This window comes from Panulirus ornatus, chromosome 18 (assembly GCF_036320965.1).
Source record: "Panulirus ornatus isolate Po-2019 chromosome 18, ASM3632096v1, whole genome shotgun sequence".
Classification (NCBI taxonomy): domain Eukaryota; kingdom Metazoa; phylum Arthropoda; class Malacostraca; order Decapoda; family Palinuridae; genus Panulirus; species Panulirus ornatus.
Window position 1 is genome coordinate 42,112,297 of NC_092241.1, and position 20,777 is coordinate 42,133,073.

A 20,777-nucleotide genomic window follows, 5' to 3' on the forward strand; every position below is an offset into this window, starting at 1 on the left:
ACGTGTGTATGTACATGTGTATGGGGGGGGGGGGGGGTTGGGCCATTTCTTTCGTCTGTTTCCTTGCGCTACCTCGCAAACGCGGGAGACAGCGACAAAGTATAAAAAAAAAAAAAAAAAAATATATATATATATATATATATATATATATAATTTTTCTCATTTTCATACTTGCTTGCCGTTTCCCGCATTAGCAAGGTAGCGCCAAGAACAGGCGAAGAAAAGGCTTTAATTACTTACATCTGTTCTCTAGCTGTCATGCGTTATACATTGAAACCACAGCTCCCTCTCCACAACTAGACTCTAGAGACCTTCATGGTTTCCTCTGGCTGCCTCATTAGCCTTGATTCATTCAATCCAGTGACAGCATGACGACCACTATACACCACATCGCTCTAATTCATAGTATCCTGTGTACGCCTTTCACCCTCATGCATCTTCATGCCCCATGCATTCAATTTTATTTTTGCTCCATCCTCAAAGCCTCCTTCACTTCATTCTTCTATTTCCTTTCCGTCTTTTCCACCTTCTTACTCCCTCCACTTCTGCCATTCAAATCCTCTTTGTTTTCACTCAACCCGTCCGTATGACCTGACTGTTTCAACACACCCAGGTCGGCTCTTCCATTCAGACTGCGCTTGCTCCCACACCTCCCTCGTACACTGTCATTCATCCTTCACATCACATATTTTCCTCAAGCAATTCATCTTCATCACATCCGCCCGTCCGTTGTTTTGCATTCACGATCCAAGACTCACATCTATACAAGACCGTCGAGACTGCAGTAAGTACCCTTGCAGACGGTGACCTCTCCTTCAGTACGTGTCGATCCTTTTGTCGCTTGTTGTGGTGCTATAGAGAGCATCTCCAGAAACCCAGCTCGTCTGCCCCAGCGATGGGTTCTCGTGTCTTCTGTATTGTTCGCCTGCTCAGCAGGAGATTCTGATGTTGCTTACAGTGTCCCCCTGCTCCAGCAGGAGATGCTGGTGTCCCCAGTAGGAGGTGCTGGTGTCCCCAGTAGCGTCACCTGCCCAGCAGGAGGTGTTAGTGTCCCCACTAGCGTCACCTACCCAGAAGGAAGTGCTGGTGTTCCCCAGCATCGTCACCTATCCCAGCAGGAGGTGCTGGTGTCCCCAGCATCGTCATTACCCCAGCAGGAGGTGCTGGTGTCCCCAGCATCGTCATTACCCCAGCAGGAGGTGCTAGTATCCCCAGCATCGTCACCTATCCCAGTAGGAGGCACTAGTGTCACTAGCACCTTCACCTACCCCAGCAGGAGGATCTGGTGTCCCCATCATCGTCACCTACCCCAGCAGGAGGTGCTAGTGTCCCCAGCATCTTCACCTATTTCCGCAGGAGGTGCTAGTGTTCCTAGCATCGTCACCTACCCCACAAGGAGGTGCTAGTGTCCCCAGCATCGTCGCCTACCCCAGCAGGAGTGGCTGGTGTCCCCAGCAGCCTCTGCCTGCCTCATGCAGTACCAGCTGGGGGAGGAGATGGAACTCATTCCCTCTGGAACGTCACAGCTGCATCGATTTCGGCGGATGACATGGCACCCTGGTGGAGCCTGGAGTGGGGGGGGGGGGGGGGGGTGACAGGCGCTCCACCTGTTGTAGCCATCTTATGGCAACTAGGAAAGAACTGCTCCTGGAAGATCACAGTATACGCTGGAAACTAAGATGACGCTCCTCGCGTTACGCCTGTGTGTTAGTGTGACTAACTTTGACGTAAAGTTTGCTTGTTACACTAACTTTTGTTAATTACGTTACGCTTGTAGGCCAGAGGGACTTTGAATTTACGTTTGTTAGTCTGACTTAATGTTGAACTGACTTGATGAAACGTTGCCATGCATGATTACGCCCGTTGTGACTTTTTAGACCTCATTTGGAAAGTGTTTCCCTCCAGACACAAAATGTGGGCAAATAAAAGAACGAATTCAAAAAAGAGTAACAAAACTATTTCAGTCTATATGTTCTCTATAGAAATACAGGCTCCGAGAAGAACTAATAGTTTTCAAATATCGAAGTAATTTCAGCACCGTGACATACAAAACTTTCTTCATATCACGTAGGCATTAAACCACCAGAAGCAATGGTAAGAAGTGAAGAGGACAGAGATATGATAGTAACGTGAGCATGAATTATTTCAGCTGTACAGTTGTAAAACATTTGAATATATATTAACACCAGATTTCGTAAATCCGGAGGCCATCAAGACCATCAGTTCAAGGTTAGTCATGTATTTTAAGAAACTGTCAGAACACAGCCGTTTCCAGAGGGAAAATTTTTTCTTAAGTCACTTTTTAAACGATATATATGTATATATATATATATATATATATATATATATATATATATATATATATATATATATATATATATTTTGTCTGGGGATTGAGCCTCCTCCCCGGAGAAGCCCAGCATAGTTAGAGTGCTGAAGTTTTTCCCTTCATAACTTCCTATAAACTGTTCATGGCAGTCTACTCTCTACATACTACGTGGTGGTCCTCCCCAGGTTTTTCTACCGCACGTAAGGTTATCACACCAGGTAGCCTCACTTGTTATCTCTCCTTCACTTGTGCTCCCAGTCCTGCATTACAGTCACTGGCAGCAGCCATTTTCTTGCCTCAACATTCGGTCACACACCAAGTTATAACAACACAGTGTTGGAGGAACCTCATATAGGACAGACCCTGAGTCTTGCTGTGGTTAAGGATACTCCAGTTAAGACATCCTTATCAGGGCTTTAAAGGTTATGACCACACAGACACAAACTGTGAGGCACAAACATACACGTATACGTGCCTGGCCAGAGTAGACAGATTAAAGAAATTTTTTGAATATTTCTTGTTTTTCCCAGGAAGTAGTGTGAAGACTTCATTGGAAATCTGTTGTGTCCTGGGTATTTAGGGAGGTAGTAGTTAGGGAAATCTCTCCCTCCTTTACGGAGAATATATGCCAAAGGCACATAGGGTGGGTGAAGAGTACATATATATATATATATATATATATATATATATATATATATATAGAGAGAGAGAGAGAGAGAGAGAGAGAGAGAGAGAGAGAAAGAGAGAGAGAGCCCCAGGACCCTTTTTATAAATCCTTTGAAACCCGGCAAGATGACTTACATTAATTACCTTTCAAAAGCGGGATGATTTAACACAGGCATTCAAATACTATCAAAAACTTTGATAATCTCGATCTAAGCCGCTATATTTGGCTAGCATTCTCCAGTATCAGTCGTAGTGAGAGATACAAACATGTACGTAAACATGTTATTTCTAATAAGACAGAATTATTAACATCTGGAATTAGTTATTGATTAGATTACTTGAAGCAGCACAATAGATACGTTTACGAATGCACTTGACAAACACTTCACTTCAAACCACGACTGACACTATTTGTGCTTCCGTAATTATTTGTTAAGTTTACACCATTTCTCTTCTGGTTATCCATTTGCTTTTCTGTTCTTCCCGCACTGATGTCTGTGTTCCTCATCTCTTCTGCCAACACAAACAACCACAAAATTACACAACACACTCCTGCAGTCCTGTGTAGCCAACAGTTATCTTTTGTCAATCTATGTCAGTCTAAATAGACGGATTTTATATTTCTCTCTTATTGTGTTAAATCTTGGTTGATCAACTTCCTCTGCACGACCAGAGTTCTTCTGTGACCTGAGAATGTAAGTTCTCTCAAAATCTGTGCCCATAGACACCGCACGTACCTGGCACAGGTGGCAGGAAATAAGATGATCCATACCTTCCTTGACTGTTGATTGAAGATAAGGTTTTGGAGTTGAAGAATTTAGGATGATTTTAGAGGAAGTTTCATTGGAGTGTAGTGATTAAGATAAACTTGAGAATATGAGAGAAAAGCTGGAGAGTCATAGGCACACCCCACGTGCACCATTGTCAGACTGTCAAAGAGATATTTCTTTGTGCACTCACACTCCTCCAGCTCCTGAAGTATTTATGTTACATGGTTAGTTGTGTATCTGCCACAGGGAGAGGAGGTATGAGAGAGCCAGAAGCCTAGTTAGTGTCTTTGTGATGTTCATCATACACTCTACTGTCCCCTTTGGTGGACTGAAAAGAATAGAAGTGCGAGGTGATCTGTGAATCATAATTCCATATCTTAAGTTCAGCCACGAAAGCTTCCTGCCTGACCCAGACCTTCGCACAGACGTTGGCTTCTTCCTAGGTTCTTGCCTCACAGTTGGCTGTCCCTCACAGCCGGTCCACAGTTGGCTGTCCCTCACGGCCGGTCAGCACGGTTCAACAGCCCTCTTGTACTGACCTATGACCCTCCGTGGCCCGCCCGCCTGCCTCCCTGTCCACGGGGCCCTAACATGGTTCATTTCATTATGCTGACCATCTATCTCCCTTCTTCCTGCCGCTTCCCTCCCTCCCTCCCTCCCTGTGCGTCCTCTCCCCTCCTTCACCCACACCCTTCCCTCGTTACCTCTGGTCAGCCCACTCACGCAGGGGTACAGGTGATCATACGTTGCGTACTACCGCAATGGAAGGGGGCAAATCCTCCCCCCCCCCTTTCCCTACTCACCTTTTTCCCCGAACTTCCAGTGGCTTCATCTCGTCTCTACAGTCGTTGGCAGCCGTCACTTTGTTCTCTTCACACACCGCTTTATTTCTACACCAGCTCGCGAGTCCCTCCTGAGTGAGGTAGAGTGAGGAAGAAACAGCTGAGCCGTCAAGGAAAATTCCTCGCTTGGCTCCATTGTATGTTCTTTACTTTTAGGAAAGTGATGATACAGAAGGGGAGGATTACCAGCCCCGTTCCCTCCCCTCGTAGTCGCCTTCTACGACATACAGGAGATACATAGGCAATATACTTTCTTCCCCTACACCAGTGACTTCTGGACTTCAACAGCTCCACTGGCTGATGAGGGAACACTTGGTTGCCACAGTAAATAACCAGCTGAGTTTCAGCTCTGGATTTAAGTCTAAGTTCTGTATATAGAGAGGATGATAGGATAATCCCTGGAGAGGTTATGAGAGGCCTACCATAGGAAGGATGATAAAACCTGACGTGATTATAAAGTTCCTTTGGTAATATAATCACTCCATCTTCTTTCAGGGGCGAGAAGAACCAATGGGATCAAATAAGCTGGAAATATATTATTCTTTTTTGTAGATTTCTACGTATAAACAACAACCATGTTTGGTGTACAATGAACACCAGCGTTTTGTGCTATGACCAGAGACAGGACGTTCCCTCGTTCATCGCGGAACTGCAGCTTTTTTGCAAGCGTTACACAGTCAATACCAGGATTACTTACCCGCCATTCCTCAGCCGCAGCGAGATTCGGTCGAGTTTATTGATCGAAATATTGATGAGCCAACCCGTTCCACCTGTAGTGTGACACACAATATAAGGCAAATATAATAGATCAATATAAGCCCATCGGATCGAGTGAATTTTTCATTATGACAGAAGTTCACAGTGTATGATGATAATAGGATATGAAGATGAAGGACTCTGGCGTTATGTGCCGCCTACACACGAGGGAAATGCAACATAAACAACGTAATTGTCAGGAATGTGTTTGCTGGAGTCGGCGATGGTGGACGTGCGACACAACACAAGGACGTCCAGACATTGACATATGAGATGACCCCAGAACAATACCGTTTACCTGCGAAGGTATTTCTTCCTTGTGATCATCATCATCACCATTATCATCATCGTCATCATCACTATCATCATGATCATCATTGTCATCATCACTATCATCATGATCATCATTGTCATCATCACTATCATCATGATCATTATTGTCATCATCACTATCATCATGATCATCATCGTCATCATCACTATCATCATGATCATTATTGTCATCATCACTATCATCATGATCATTATTATCATCATCACTATCATCATGATCATCATTGTCATCATCACTATCATCATGATCATTATTGTCATCATCACTATCATCATGATCATCATTGTCATCATCAGCGTAGGACTAGGAACAGTTTACGTTACCACCCACAACAAGTTCGTGGCATCTGCCAGTTTACCAACCCGTCGCACCTGCTAAGTCCAAGGCATCCTTTGCGATGGTCGCAGCCACTGAATCCCTACTGCTTTCAGGAGCTGCCAAGTGGTTCACTGAATATCGAAATAGTTAACTATTTCCATTCCCAGTGATCCATCTGGCGCTGGTAGAGGCAACACACAAGGAAACTGGTGTAACATATGTGTCGAAATCTATCTTTGGAAACGTCATTACTTGAGCTGTGTACCGAAGGATCGTCAACAGTTGACAGTGATATTGTTAGACCTTTTCTAAGCTTTACATCGGATGTTCCTCATTGATCATATTCTTCCTTCCCTTCATACACAAGAACTGAATAAACCTCAACAACTGCTGGATCAGCATTTCGGTTCTGGACGTAACACTTCCTCTATTTCAAAGATTGAACACTTATGTTATTTTTGTCTTAGCCAGACAAACTCCTGCTACAGTCGCTGGCGAAAGAAAGAGCACTGTAGTGTTCAAGGACGTCCTAGAGTCTTTGTAAACTGACATAGAATCTCCTTTTCTGCATGCTTCCATGTGAAGCCAAAATTCTTCTGCCGGAGAACAGCTGCAAAACTTGGCAACAAGGAACATCTGCCTCATCACTGCTCACAAACCTACCACACCGCCACACCTGTTTGGTCCACACGTAAAGACTCTGTTGTTACCTTCCTCAGGTCTCACCTCCACCACACCGACCATACGTAAATATACTGGTGTTAGCCTGGCCTATGGCTAATGCTGAGCAGTTTGTGGTCTAAAGCAATCACTGTTGCAGAGCCGCAGTGGCTGACGGGACAAGCCACCTGAAGCTGATGTAGTATTGAGGGGAAGATTCCCTCATAAGTCGTCACAGTAAGATAGCTTTTGTATCTTTTCTCTACATTCATCTCCAAATTTTCCTTTTTCTACACTGGTTCGTAACTTCGATTGGTTACAATGTATTTCTTCATAGTTTTTCAACGAATCTTCATTTGGATGTTCAGTATGGTAGAGTTCATCAACGATAAGCGCAGCTGTTTGCCTTCCTGAATATTTCCTAATAAGAGTGTCAGTTGTAGAATGTCAGTTGTAGCATCTGGCAGATTACCGTCAGACCTTACCTTCTCCAGCCATCATGGAGCTGAGAGATGATCAACAAGATGCACACACACACACGCACACATACACACACACACACACACACACACACACACACACACACACACACACACACACACACATAGTTGTTATAATCTTGATACCTCACAGGAAACCGTGTCTGCTACTGTGGTCAACATGCATTCTTTTTAAAGGATCTTTCCTACTCTCTTTCTTAAAGGTTTTTTTCTTTACCTGGGTTTACATACGATAACCAACCATATTTATCATAACAATAGAGGTGATAGTTATCGTGAACTGTACAGACCAGAACTCTGAATGTAGGTATCAACAGACTAGTAGTAATACTGCTCAATAACCACCTTGTATATTGATACTTATACTGATGCTCGAATTACAAGTACTTGTACTCACCCGAGTACTTTTAATACCTTTACTAGAAACTTGTACTATAGTCAGACCTACATGGTATATTGAACTGATAAACTGAACTGGATAATGCCTGCCCCAACATCCCTGGAACAGGTCCCACTCAGACCAGCCCCGACAACCGTGGTGCTCACTACACTGCCAGGCCTTAGGTTAGCCCTCGTGCACCTACCTCCTGTTGACACATACTTAGTCTAGGTTTTATTTCATACAAAATATTTCCGTTATGATGAATTGTAACATATACATTTTTAGCTCTAACCAGGAATCTATATCTTATTATATGTTTATGATAGTATTTTCATGATATAGCATGACTATGAAACTTCATTTAGGTGTTCATGTAGATCCTGAAGCCTGACAACTGTAGCCTGCACTCACGGAAGTCCTCCCCGAGAAGGTTCTGAGCACTGTACTCGTATTCATAAATATTCCTCACACAGTAACCCTGGGAACCAAAGGTAAGACGACGCGCTCGTCTGTCTATGTTGAAGGTGTTTATCTTTTCCCTGTAACACCATCAACCAACTTTCAACGATATATATATATATATATATATATATATATATATATATATATATATATATATATATATATATATATATATATATATACATATATAATCCCTGGGGATAGGAGAGAAAGAATACTTCCCACGTATTCCCTGCTTGTCGTAAAAGGTGACTAAAAGGGGAGGGAGCAAGGGCTGGAAATCCTCCCCTCCAGTTTTTACTTTTCCAAAAGAAGGAACAGAGAAGGGGGCCAAGTGATGATTTTCCCTCAAAGGCTCAGTCCTCTGTTCTTAACGCTACCGCGCTAACACGGGAAATGGCTATGTATAATATATATATATATATATATATATATATATATATATATATATATATATATATATATATATATAATTTTTTTTTTTTTTTTTTTTGCTTTGTCGCTATCTCCCGCGTTCGCGAGGTAGCGCAAGGAAACAGACGAAAGAAATGGCCCAACCCACCCCCATACACATGTATATACATACGTCCACACACGCAAATATACATACCTACACAGCTTTCCATGGTTTACCCCAGCACGTCAACCCCGGTATACCACATCGATCCAATTCACTCTATTCCTTGCCCTCCTTTCACCCTCCTGCATGTTCAGGCCCCGATCACACAAAATCTTTTTCACTCCATCTTTCCACCTCCAATTTGGTCTCCCACTTCTCGTTCCCTCCACCTCCGACACATATATCCTCTTGGTCAATCTTTCCTCACTCATTCTCTCCATGTGCCCAAACCATTTCAAAACACCCTCTTCTGCTCTCTCAACCACGCTCTTTTTATTTCCACACATCTCTCTTACCCTTACGTTACTTACTCGATCAAACCATCTCACACCACACATTGTCCTCAAACATCTCATTTCCAGCACATCCATCCTCCTGCGCACAACTCTATCCATAGCCCACGCCTCGCAACCATACAACGTTGTTGGAACCACTATTCCTTCAAACATACCGATTTTTGCTTTCCGAGATAATGTTCTCGACTTCCACACATTCTTCAAGGCTCCTAGGATTTTCGTCCCCTCCCCCACCCTATGATCCACTTCCGCTTCCATGGTTCCATCCGCTGCCAGATACACTCCCAGATATCTAAAACACTTTACTTCCTCCAGTTTTTCTCCATTCAAACTTACCTCCCAATTGACTTGACCCTCAACCCTACTGTACCTAATTACCTTGCTCTTATTCACATTTACTCTTAACTTTCTTCTTTCACACACTTTACCAAACTCAGTCACCAGCTTCTGCAGTTTCTCACATGAATCAGCCACCAGCGCTGTATCATCAGCAAACAACAACTGTCTCACTTCCCAAGCTCTCTCATAAACAACAGACTTCATACTTGCCCCTCTTTCCAAAACTCTTGCATTCACCTCCCTAACAACCCCATCCATAAACAAATTAAACAACCGTGGAGACATCACACACCCCTGCCGCAAACCTACATTCACTGAGAACCAATCACTTTCCTCTCTTCCTACACGTACACATGCCTTACATCCTCGATAAAAACTTTTCACTGCTTCTAACAACTTGCCTCCCACACCATATATTCTTAATACCTTCCACAGAGCATCTCTATCAACTCTATCATATGCCTTCTCCAGATCCATAAATGCTACATACAAATCCATTTGCTTTTCTAAGTATTTCTCACATACATTATTCAAAGCAAACACCTGATCCACACATCCTCTACCACTTCTGAAACCACACTGCTCTTCCCCAATCTGATGCTCTGTACATGCCTTCACCCTCTCAATCAATACCCTCCCATATAATTTACCAGGAATACTCAACAAACTTATACCTCTGTAATTTGAGCACTCACTCTTATCCCCTTTGCCTTTGTACAATGGCACTATGCACGCATTCCGCCAATCCTCAGGCACCTCACTATGAGTCATACATACATTAAATAACCTTACCAACCAGTCAATAATACAGTCACCCCCTTTTTTAATAAATTCCACTGCAATACCATCCAAACCTGCTGCCTTGTCGGCTTTCATCTTCCGCAAAGCTTTCACTACCTCTTCTCTGTTTACCAAATCATTTTCCCTAGCCCTCTCACTTTGCACACCACCTCGACCAAAACACCCTATATCTGCCACTCTATCATCAAACACATTCAACAAACCTTCAAAATACTCACTCCATCTCCTTCTCACATCACCACTACTTGTTAACACCTCCCCATATGCGCCCTTCACTGAAGTTCCCATTTGCTCCCTTGTCTTACGCACTTTATTTACCTCCTTCCAGAACATCTTTTTATTCTCCCTAAAATGTAATGATACTCTCTCACCCCAACTCTCATTTGCCCTCTTTTTCACCTCTTGCACCTTTCTCTTGACCTCCTGTCTCTTTCTTTTATACATCTCCCACTCAATTGCATTTTTTCCCTGCAAAAATCGTCCAAATGCCTCTCTCTTCTCTTTCACTAATAATCTTACTTCTTCATCCCACCACTCACTACCCTTTCTAATCAACCCACCTCCCACTCTTCTCATGCCACAAGCATCATATATATATATATATATATATATATATATATATATTGGAAAGGATCACAATTATGCGGGTGATCAAGATATTCCTATGACCCGTACGAGGAAAAAGTTAGCAAAGAGATTATTTTGTAGAGTTGAGCCCAAACCTCCCATTGACACCAAGAATCTTTTAGTTTTCCCTTTTGATAATAATTTTACTTTACTTCGCATGTTGCTTAAATCCTTTAATGTAAATGTTGCCTTCAGCAACAGTAGTACTATAAAGAATGCCTTGATCAGGAATTCACCAGAAAATTCTCCTGGGTGCATCTATAAAGTGCCATGTAGAAATTGTGATAAGTTTTATGTTGGGCAGGCTGGTAAGGATCTTTCTGTTAGACTTAAGCAACATGAATATAATATAAGAACGGGACAAGAATCAAATGCCTTGTTTAATCACGTTAGAAACTATGATCATTATATTGATTGGAGTAATGCCATCTCAATTATTAACTCTAACTCTAGCACCACGAGAAATATCATTGAATCTTCTATAATTAAATACACAAGGAATGATAATCTTAATATTAGTGATGGTCTATACAAATTAGACAACTATTGTTGATAAAATTTGTAAAATGATAAGTTTATGATACGCTCGTTGTCTGTCTTGGACAATCGCATATTTACCAAATGACGTCCTAGCTACGTCTCTCTGTTGTATATCAAATGACTGTTATATTTCTCTCTTGTGTCTCCCCTGATGATGTGATTATTACACGAAAGTGCACTTGGGAACTTATCGTGTTTCATTTTCCTTGTTGTTCGCTGATGATACAGCGCTGGTGGCTGATTCATGTGAGAAACTGCAGAAGCTGGTGACTGAGTTTGGTAAAGTGTGTGAAAGAAGAAAGTTAAGAGTAAATGTGAATAAGAGCAAGGTTATTAGGTACAGTAGGGTTGAGGGTCAAGTCAATTGGGAGGTGAGTTTGAATGGAGAAAAACTGGAGGAAGTGAAGTGTTTTAGATATCTGGGAGTGGATCTGGCAGCGGATGGAACCATGGAAGCGGAAATGGATCATAGGGTGGGGGAGGGGGCGAAAATTCTGGGAGCCTTGAAGAATGTGTGGAAGTCGAGAACATTATCTCGGAAAGTAAAAATGGGTATGTTTAAAGGAATAGTGGTTCCAACAATGTTGTATACACACACACACACACACACACACACACACACACACACACACACACACACACACACACATAGTTGTTATAATCTTGATACCTCACAGGAAACCGTGTCTGCTACTGTGGTCAACATGCATTCTTTTTAAAGGATCTTTCCTACTCTCTTTCTTAAAGTTTTTTTTCTTCACCTGGGTTTACATACGATAACCAACCATATTTATCATAACAATAGAGGTGATAGTTATCGTGAACTGTACAGACCAGAACTCTGAATGTAGGTATCAACAGACTAGTAGTAATACTGCTCAATAACCACCTTGTATATTGATACTTATACTGATGCTCGAATTACAAGTACTTGTACTCACCCGAGTACTTGTAATACCTTTACTAGAAACTTGTACTATAGTCAGACCTACATGGTATATTGAACTGATAAACTGAACTGGATAATGCCTGCCCCAACATCCCTGGAACAGGTCCCACTCAGACCAGCCCCGACAACCGTGGTGCTCACTACACTGCCAGGCCTTAGGTTAGCCCTCGTGCACCTACCTCCTGTTGACACATACTTAGTCTAGGTTTTATTTCATACAAAATATTTCCGTTATGATGAATTGTAACATATACATTTTTAGCTCTAACCAGAAATCTATATCTTATTATATGTTTATGATAGTATTTTCATGATATAGCATGACTATGAAGTTTCATTTAGGTGTTCATGTAGATCCTGAAGCCTGACAACTGTAGCCTGCACTCACGGAAGTCCTCCCCGGGAAGGTTCTGAGCACTGTACTCGTATTCATAAATATTCCTCACACAGTAACCCTGGGAACCAAAGGTAAGACGACGCGCTCGTCTGTCTATGTTGAAGGTGTTTATCTTTTCCCTGTAACACCATCAACCAACTTTCAACGATATATATATATATATATATATATATATATATATATATATATATATATATATATATATATATATATATATATATATATACATATATAATCCCTGGGGATAGGAGAGAAAGAATACTTCCCACGTATTCCTTGCTTGTCGTAAAAGGTGACTAAAAGGGGAGGGAGCAAGGGCTGGAAATCCTCCCCTCCAGTTTTTACTTTTCCAAAAGAAGGAACAGAGAAGGGGGCCAAGTGATGATTTTCCCTCAAAGGCTCAGTCCTCTGTTCTTAACGCTACCGCGCTAACACGGGAAATGGCTATGTATAATATGTATATATATATATATATATATATATATATATATATATATATATATATATATTTTTTTTTTTTTTTTTTTTTTGCTTTGTCGCTATCTCCCGCGTTCGCGAGGTAGCGCAAGGAAACAGACGAAAGAAATGGCCCAACCCACCCCCATACACATGTATATACATACGTCCACACACGCAAATATACATACCTACACAGCTTTCCATGGTTTACCCCAGCACGTCAACCCCGGTATACCACATCGATCCAATTCACTCTATTCCTTGCCCTCCTTTCACCCTCCTGCATGTTCAGGCCCCGATCACACAAAATCTTTTTCACTCCATCTTTCCACCTCCAATTTGGTCTCCCACTTCTCCTCGTTCCCTCCACCTCCGACACATATATCCTCTTGGTCAATCTTTCCTCACTCATTCTCTCCATGTGCCCAAACCATTTCAAAACACCCTCTTCTGCTCTCTCAACCACGCTCTTTTTATTTCCACACATCTCTCTTACCCTTACGTTACTTACTCGATCAAACCACCTCACACCACACATTGTCCTCAAACATCTCATTTCCAGCACATCCATCCTCCTGCGCACAACTCTATCCATAGCCCACGCCTCGCAACCATACAACGTTGTTGGAACCACTATTCCTTCAAACATACCCATTTTTGCTTTCCGAGATAATGTTCTCGACTTCCACACATTCTTCAAGGCTCCTAGGATTTTCGTCCCCTCCCCCACCCTATGATCCACTTCCGCTTCCATGGTTCCATCCGCTGCCAGATACACTCCCAGATATCTAAAACACTTTACTTCCTCCAGTTTTTCTCCATTCAAACTTACCTCCCAATTGACTTGACCCTCAACCCTACTGTACCTAATTACCTTGCTCTTATTCACATTTACTCTTAACTTTCTTCTTTCACACACTTTACCAAACTCAGTCACCAGCTTCTGCAGTTTCTCACATGAATCAGCCACCAGCGCTGTATCATCAGCAAACAACAACTGTCTCACTTCCCAAGCTCTCTCATCAACAACAGACTTCATACTTGCCCCTCTTTCCAAAACTCTTGCATTCACCTCCCTAACAACCCCATCCATAAACAAATTAAACAACCGTGGAGACATCACACACCCCTGCCGCAAACCTACATTCACTGAGAACCAATCACTTTCCTCTCTTCCTACACGTACACATGCCTTACATCCTCGATAAAAACTTTTCACTGCTTCTAACAACTTGCCTCCCACAACATATATTCTTAATACCTTCCACAGAGCATCTCTATCAACTCTATCATATGCCTTCTCCAGATCCATAAATGCTGCATACAAATCCATTTGCTTTTCTAAGTATTTCTCACATACATTATTCAAAGCAAACACCTGATCCACACATCCTCTACCACTTCTGAAACCACACTGCTCTTCCCCAATCTGATGCTCTGTACATGCCTTCACCCTCTCAATCAATACCCTCCCATATAATTTACCAGGAATACTCAACAAACTTATACCTCTGTAATTTGAGCACTCACTCTTATCCCCTTTGCCTTTGTACAATGGCACTATGCACGCATTCCGCCAATCCTCAGGCACCTCACTATGAGTCATACATACATTAAATAACCTTACCAACCAGTCAATAATACAGTCACCCCCTTTTTTAATAAATTCCACTGCAATACCATCCAAACCTGCTGCCTTGTCGGCTTTCATCTTCCGCAAAGCTTTCACTACCTCTTCTCTGTTTACCAAATCATTTTCCCTAGCCCTCTCACTTTGCACACCACCTCGACCAAAACACCCTATATCTGCCACTCTATCATCAAACACATTCAACAAACCTTCAAAATACTCACTCCATCTCCTTCTCACATCATCACTACTTGTTATCACCTCCCCATATGCGCCCTTCACTGAAGTTCCCATTTGCTCCCTTGTCTTACGCACTTTATTTACCTCCTTCCAGAACATCTTTTTATTCTCCCTAAAATGTAATGATACTCTCTCACCCCAACTCTCATTTGCCCTCTTTTTCACCTCTTGCACCTTTCTCTTGACCTCCTGTCTCTTTCTTTTATACATCTCCCACTCAATTGCATTTTTTCCCTGCAAAAATCGTCCAAATGCCTCTCTCTTCTCTTTCACTAATAATCTTACTTCTTCATCCCACCACTCACTACCCTTTCTAATCAACCCACCTCCCACTCTTCTCATGCCACAAGCATCATATATATATATATATATATATATATATATATATATATATATATATATATATATATATATATATATATATATTGGAAAGGATCACAATTATGCGGGTGATCAAGATATTCCTATGACCCGTACGAGGAAAAAGTTAGCAAAGAGATTATTTTGTAGAGTTGAGCCCAAACCTCCCATTGACACCAAGAATCTTTTAGTTTTCCCTTTTGATAATAATTTTACTTTACTTCCCATGTTGCTTAAATCCTTTAATGTAAATGTTGCCTTCAGCAACAGTAGTACTATAAAGAATGCCTTGATCAGGAATTCACCAGAAAATTCTCCTGGGTGCATCTATAAAGTGCCATGTAGAAATTGTGATAAGTTTTATGTTGGGCAGGCTGGTAAGGATCTTTCTGTTAGACTTAAGCAACATGAATATAATATAAGAACGGGACAAGAATCAAATGCCTTGTTTAATCACGTTAGAAACTATGATCATTATATTGATTGGAGTAATGCCATCTCAATTATTAACTCTAACTCTAGCACCACGAGAAATATCATTGAATCTTCTATAATTAAATACACAAGGAATGATAATCTTAATATTAGTGATGGTCTATACAAATTAGACAACTATTGTTGATAAAATTTGTAAAATGATAAGTTTATGATACGCTCGTTGTCTGTCTTGGACAATCGCATATTTACCAAATGACGTCCTAGCTACGTCTCTCTGTTGTATATCAAATGACTGTTATATTTCTCTCTTGTGTCTCCCCTGATGATGTGATTATTACACGAAAGTGCACTTGGGAACTTATCGTGTTTCATTTTCCTTGTTGTTCGCTGATGATACAGCGCTGGTGGCTGATTCATGTGAGAAACTGCAGAAGCTGGTGACTGAGTTTGGTAAAGTGTGTGAAAGAAGAAAGTTAAGAGTAAATGTGAATAAGAGCAAGGTTATTAGGTACAGTAGGGTTGAGGGTCAAGTCAATTGGGAGGTGAGTTTGAATGGAGAAAAACTGGAGGAAGTGAAGTGTTTTAGATATCTGGGAGTGGATCTGGCAGCGGATGGAACCATGGAAGCGGAAATGGATCATAGGGTGGGGGAGGGGGCGAAAATTCTGGGAGCCTTGAAGAATGTGTGGAAGTCGAGAACATTATCTCGGAAAGCAAAAATGGGTATGTTTAAAGGAATAGTGGTTCCAACAATGTTGTATGGTTGCGAGGCGTGGGCTATGGATAGAGTTGTGCGCAGGAGGATGGATGTGCTGGAAATGAGATGTTTGAGGACAATGTGTGGTGTGAGGTGGTTTGATCGAGTAAGTAACGTAAGGGTAAGAGAGATGTGTGGAAATAAAAAGAGCGTGGTTGAGAGAGCAGAAGAGGGTGTTTTGAAATGGTTTGGGCACATGGAGAGAATGAGTGAGGAAATATTGACCAAGAGGATATATGTGTCGGAGGTGGAGGGAACGAGGAGAAGTGGGAGACCAAATTGGAGGTGGAAAGATGGAGTGAAAAAGATTTTGTGTGATCGGGGCCTGAACATGCAGGAGGGTGAAAGGAGGGCAAGGAATAGAGTGAATTGGAGCGATGTGGTATACCGGGGTTGACGTGCTGTCAGTGGATTGAATCAAGGCATGTGAAGCGTCTGGGGTAAACCATGGAAAGCTGTGTAGGTGTGTATATTTGCGTGTGTGGACGTATGTATATTCATGTGTATGGGGGTGGGTTGGGCCATTTCTTTCGTCTGTTTCCTTGCGCTACCTCGCAAACGCGGGAGACAGCGACAAAGCAAAAAAAAAAAAATATATATATATATATATATATATATATATATATATATATATATATATATATATATATATATATATACTTAGGACACGGGGTTCCATGTGTGTGAAACTATTTCCCCACAATACACTCACAGTAATTACACTCGCAGCTCCCAAAAGATGGGTCCCCACGAGAGTAGGACTCTCTCTCCCCGTAGTGGATAAATACATAATTAACGGTAGGTTGTTACACACACACACACACACACACACACACACACACACACACACACACACACACATTTAAACACCCACTGCCTCACTGTTACACAACTCTTACATCGTTAATGGCCAGACTACCTCAGGTTCCTCTAATTACCAGCCACCCTCACAGCTCGACCTGTAGACCCTACCTTCTTTTCTCCCGTAAGATTTACCTTATAGTCTCGAGAGTGTGTTGAACAAGGTAAGCTCCCCACTTACCCATCACACTTACCCTTCCCTAACGTATCCCGTCCCAATAACCATCCCTCTCCCACACACCCTTCCCATCCTCTCCCCTCCTGCCCTGCCTTCCATCTCCTGGCCTCCCCGACAGACCACCACTCGCAGCTGATTTGCATAATTAGGGGAGTGATGCCGAGACTGTCTAAACGCCCCGGTGCAGGGGAGGCAATGGCATGCTGGGGAGGGTGTCACATTGCTGGCACGTGAGCTGGCATGGACCATGGTAATGGGGGAGGGGAGAGGTCATGGTCATGTTGGGTCATGGTGGTAGGTGGGGGTGAGAGGTCATGGTCATGTTGGGTCATAGTGGTAGGTGGGGGTGAGAGGTCATGGTCATGTTGGGTCATAGTGGTAAGTGGAGGTGAGAGGCCATGGTCATGGTGGGTCATAGTGGTAGGTGGGGGTGAGATGTCATGGTCATGTTGGGTCATAGTGGTAGGTGGGGGTGAGATGTCATGGTCATGTTGGGTCATAGTGGTAGGTGGGGGTGAGATGTCATGGTCATGTTGGGTCATAGTGGTAGGTGGGGGTGAGAGGTCATGCTCATGGTGGTTGGGGAGGGTAGAGACCATGGTAATGGAGAATCATGGTGGTGAGGAAAGATTAGGGAACATGGGAATGAGGAGGAATAATGGGAGATATCAAAAGAAATGTATATGTCTGATGGGAAACATTATTTGAAGGAGGGGAGGCTATGGTAGCTGGTGGATATGATGACTTGGGGTGGGGGTAGGAGTACAAGGTCCATGGTAGTGAGTGTCACCATGACCATGAAGGACTCAAGACAGTGTGGTAGTGAGGAGGAGCCATGGTAGTGAGTGTCGCCTTACTCTTTAAGGACGTAGGAATACGTGGTAGTAAGGAGCATGGCAATTGTAATATATATATATATATATATATATATATATATATATATATATATATATATATATATATATATATATATATATATATATATATATATATATATAAAGTAATGCTTTGGAGGCCTTATCTTTACTCCAAGAAAAATAATCGTGACTCGGGAGAAAAATGCCCAGGCGAAAGTTGGACCGACGTCGCTACCTCCCATTTTCTTGCTGAAAAAATATGATTACCTCTCTTGCAAGGAGTTCCCCGCTCCATCACTTTGTGGCCAACCCGAAGCTCAGGTGTGGGCTAGGATCCCGCCAACGAGAGGGATCCAACACCCTGAATCTTTTTATAAGGAGAATCGGTTACTATGACGACGGGAGGGAGGACAGTACTGGAACGCCTCTGGTTAGGTTAGCATTCCGTGAGTAAATCTTAATTCTTTGGAAAAAGTTCTTTTCTCTTTTGGGCAGGAGGATATGTAAGGATGAGGAATAAAGACGTATCGACATTTTCATAAACTAGAGCCGACAGACTCCCAACCAATAAATATACTGCTCCTGCAAAATGCAGTTAATGATTTGTTCTTGTTTATCAATCCAGCTCCCTTGCCCCAACACACACACACACACACACACACACACACACACACACACACACACACACACGGGTAATTATAATCCGTACACACAGGAATCACAAAACAAACTCGGTAGACAAACTCCGTGAGGTAAGGTTGTCATTACTGAGGAAAATATATGATACTACCATTAGTTTATCATGGAGGACTTAGGTAAGTGGTAATGGATGTGATAAGAATCATATTGTGGTCGTTATCTTTACTTAGACTACTTGATCACGACGCTACGACGTATTACCACGACTGTACGATCCTTGCCAGTGATAGTCTGGCCTTCATCTGGGTCCTTAAGGGGCAGATCAAGGGTCGTACCGTCGTGTGCTGAAGGGTCGTACCATCGCACTGGAAGGTCGTGCCATCGTGCTGAAGGGTCGTAGTGTCGTGCTGAAGGATCCCACCGTCGTGGTTAAGCATACCGCACGACATCAGGGAGCGACGTAGGCTATGTTAGGTCAGTTGAGCTAGGTTAGAAGTGGAGCCGGAGACGTGCTATGCTCAACACAGGACTCATCCAGTCAGCGTATTCTCGATCATCGCAGGCTGTAGCGCGATCCTGGGAGTGCGAACACACACACACACACACACACACACACACACACACACACACACGCGCGCGCGCGCGCGCGCACCTACAGGTAAACTAAATGCAGACACAGAATGATCTCAGACGTAGTAAAACTGGTTTTCAGCGTAGCAGACAGGTATTTAAAGTAATATGATGGGTTTCCACTGTAACATATCAAGTGTTAAACGTGATACACTCAACCCCAGAGGTACACTGCTGCCACGCCCAGCCCCAGAGGTACACTGGTGCCACATTCAGCCTGGAGGTAAACTGGTGTCACACCCAACCCCAGAGGTACACTGGTGCCACACCCAACCCCAAAGGTACACTGGTGCCACGCCCAGCCCCACAGGTACACTGGTGTCACACCCAACCCCAGAGGTACACTGGTGCCACATTCAGCCTGGAGGTAAACTGGTGTCACACCCAACCCCAGAGGTACACTGGTGCCACACCCAACCCCAGAGGTACACTGGTGCCACGCCCAGCCCCACAGGTACACTGGTGTCACACCCAACCCCAGAGGTACACTGGTGCCACACCCAGCCCTATAGGTAAACTGGTGCCACATCAAGTCCCATAAGTATGCTGGTACCACACCCAGCCCAGGCGTACACCAATATCACACTCACCCCTGAATTACGCAGGTGCCACACTCAGCCCTGGAGGTATATTGTTGCCACGTAGCCCAGGGTAGGACGGTAAGGTGTCGTTGTGTTCATCACTCAGTGTTGGCGTGACCACGAGCGTGTTCCCGGCGTCCCCTGGAGACCTCTGTGGGTGACAATCCCTCTTCCATGGCTCCCTTCCCACCAGGCCTCTTTTATTATTTTTCTCTTAATTAGGGTGGTTAGAGGAGAGGAAGAGTGTGGGACAGGGAAAGAGATGGTCTGAAATGGAAGAGAAGGTAGGAGTATGTATGGTGTAGGATGTTACTGCGTCTGACTCACTATGTACCCCCTGTCCAGCCTCTCCTGCCCCTCTCCCTGTCCCACTCCTCCCACTGTCCCTGGCCCACTCTCCTCCTCCTCCTCCTCCTCCTCCTCCTCCTCCTATTTGTGTAGCCCCTTCCACTTCCCCCTCCTTGCCGTACCATTCCCACATTCCCTTTACCTCCGCAGCCTGTTCCACTGTCCCCTTCCTTTCCCCACCCGCCTTGTTTTACCCGTCCCACTGTACCCCG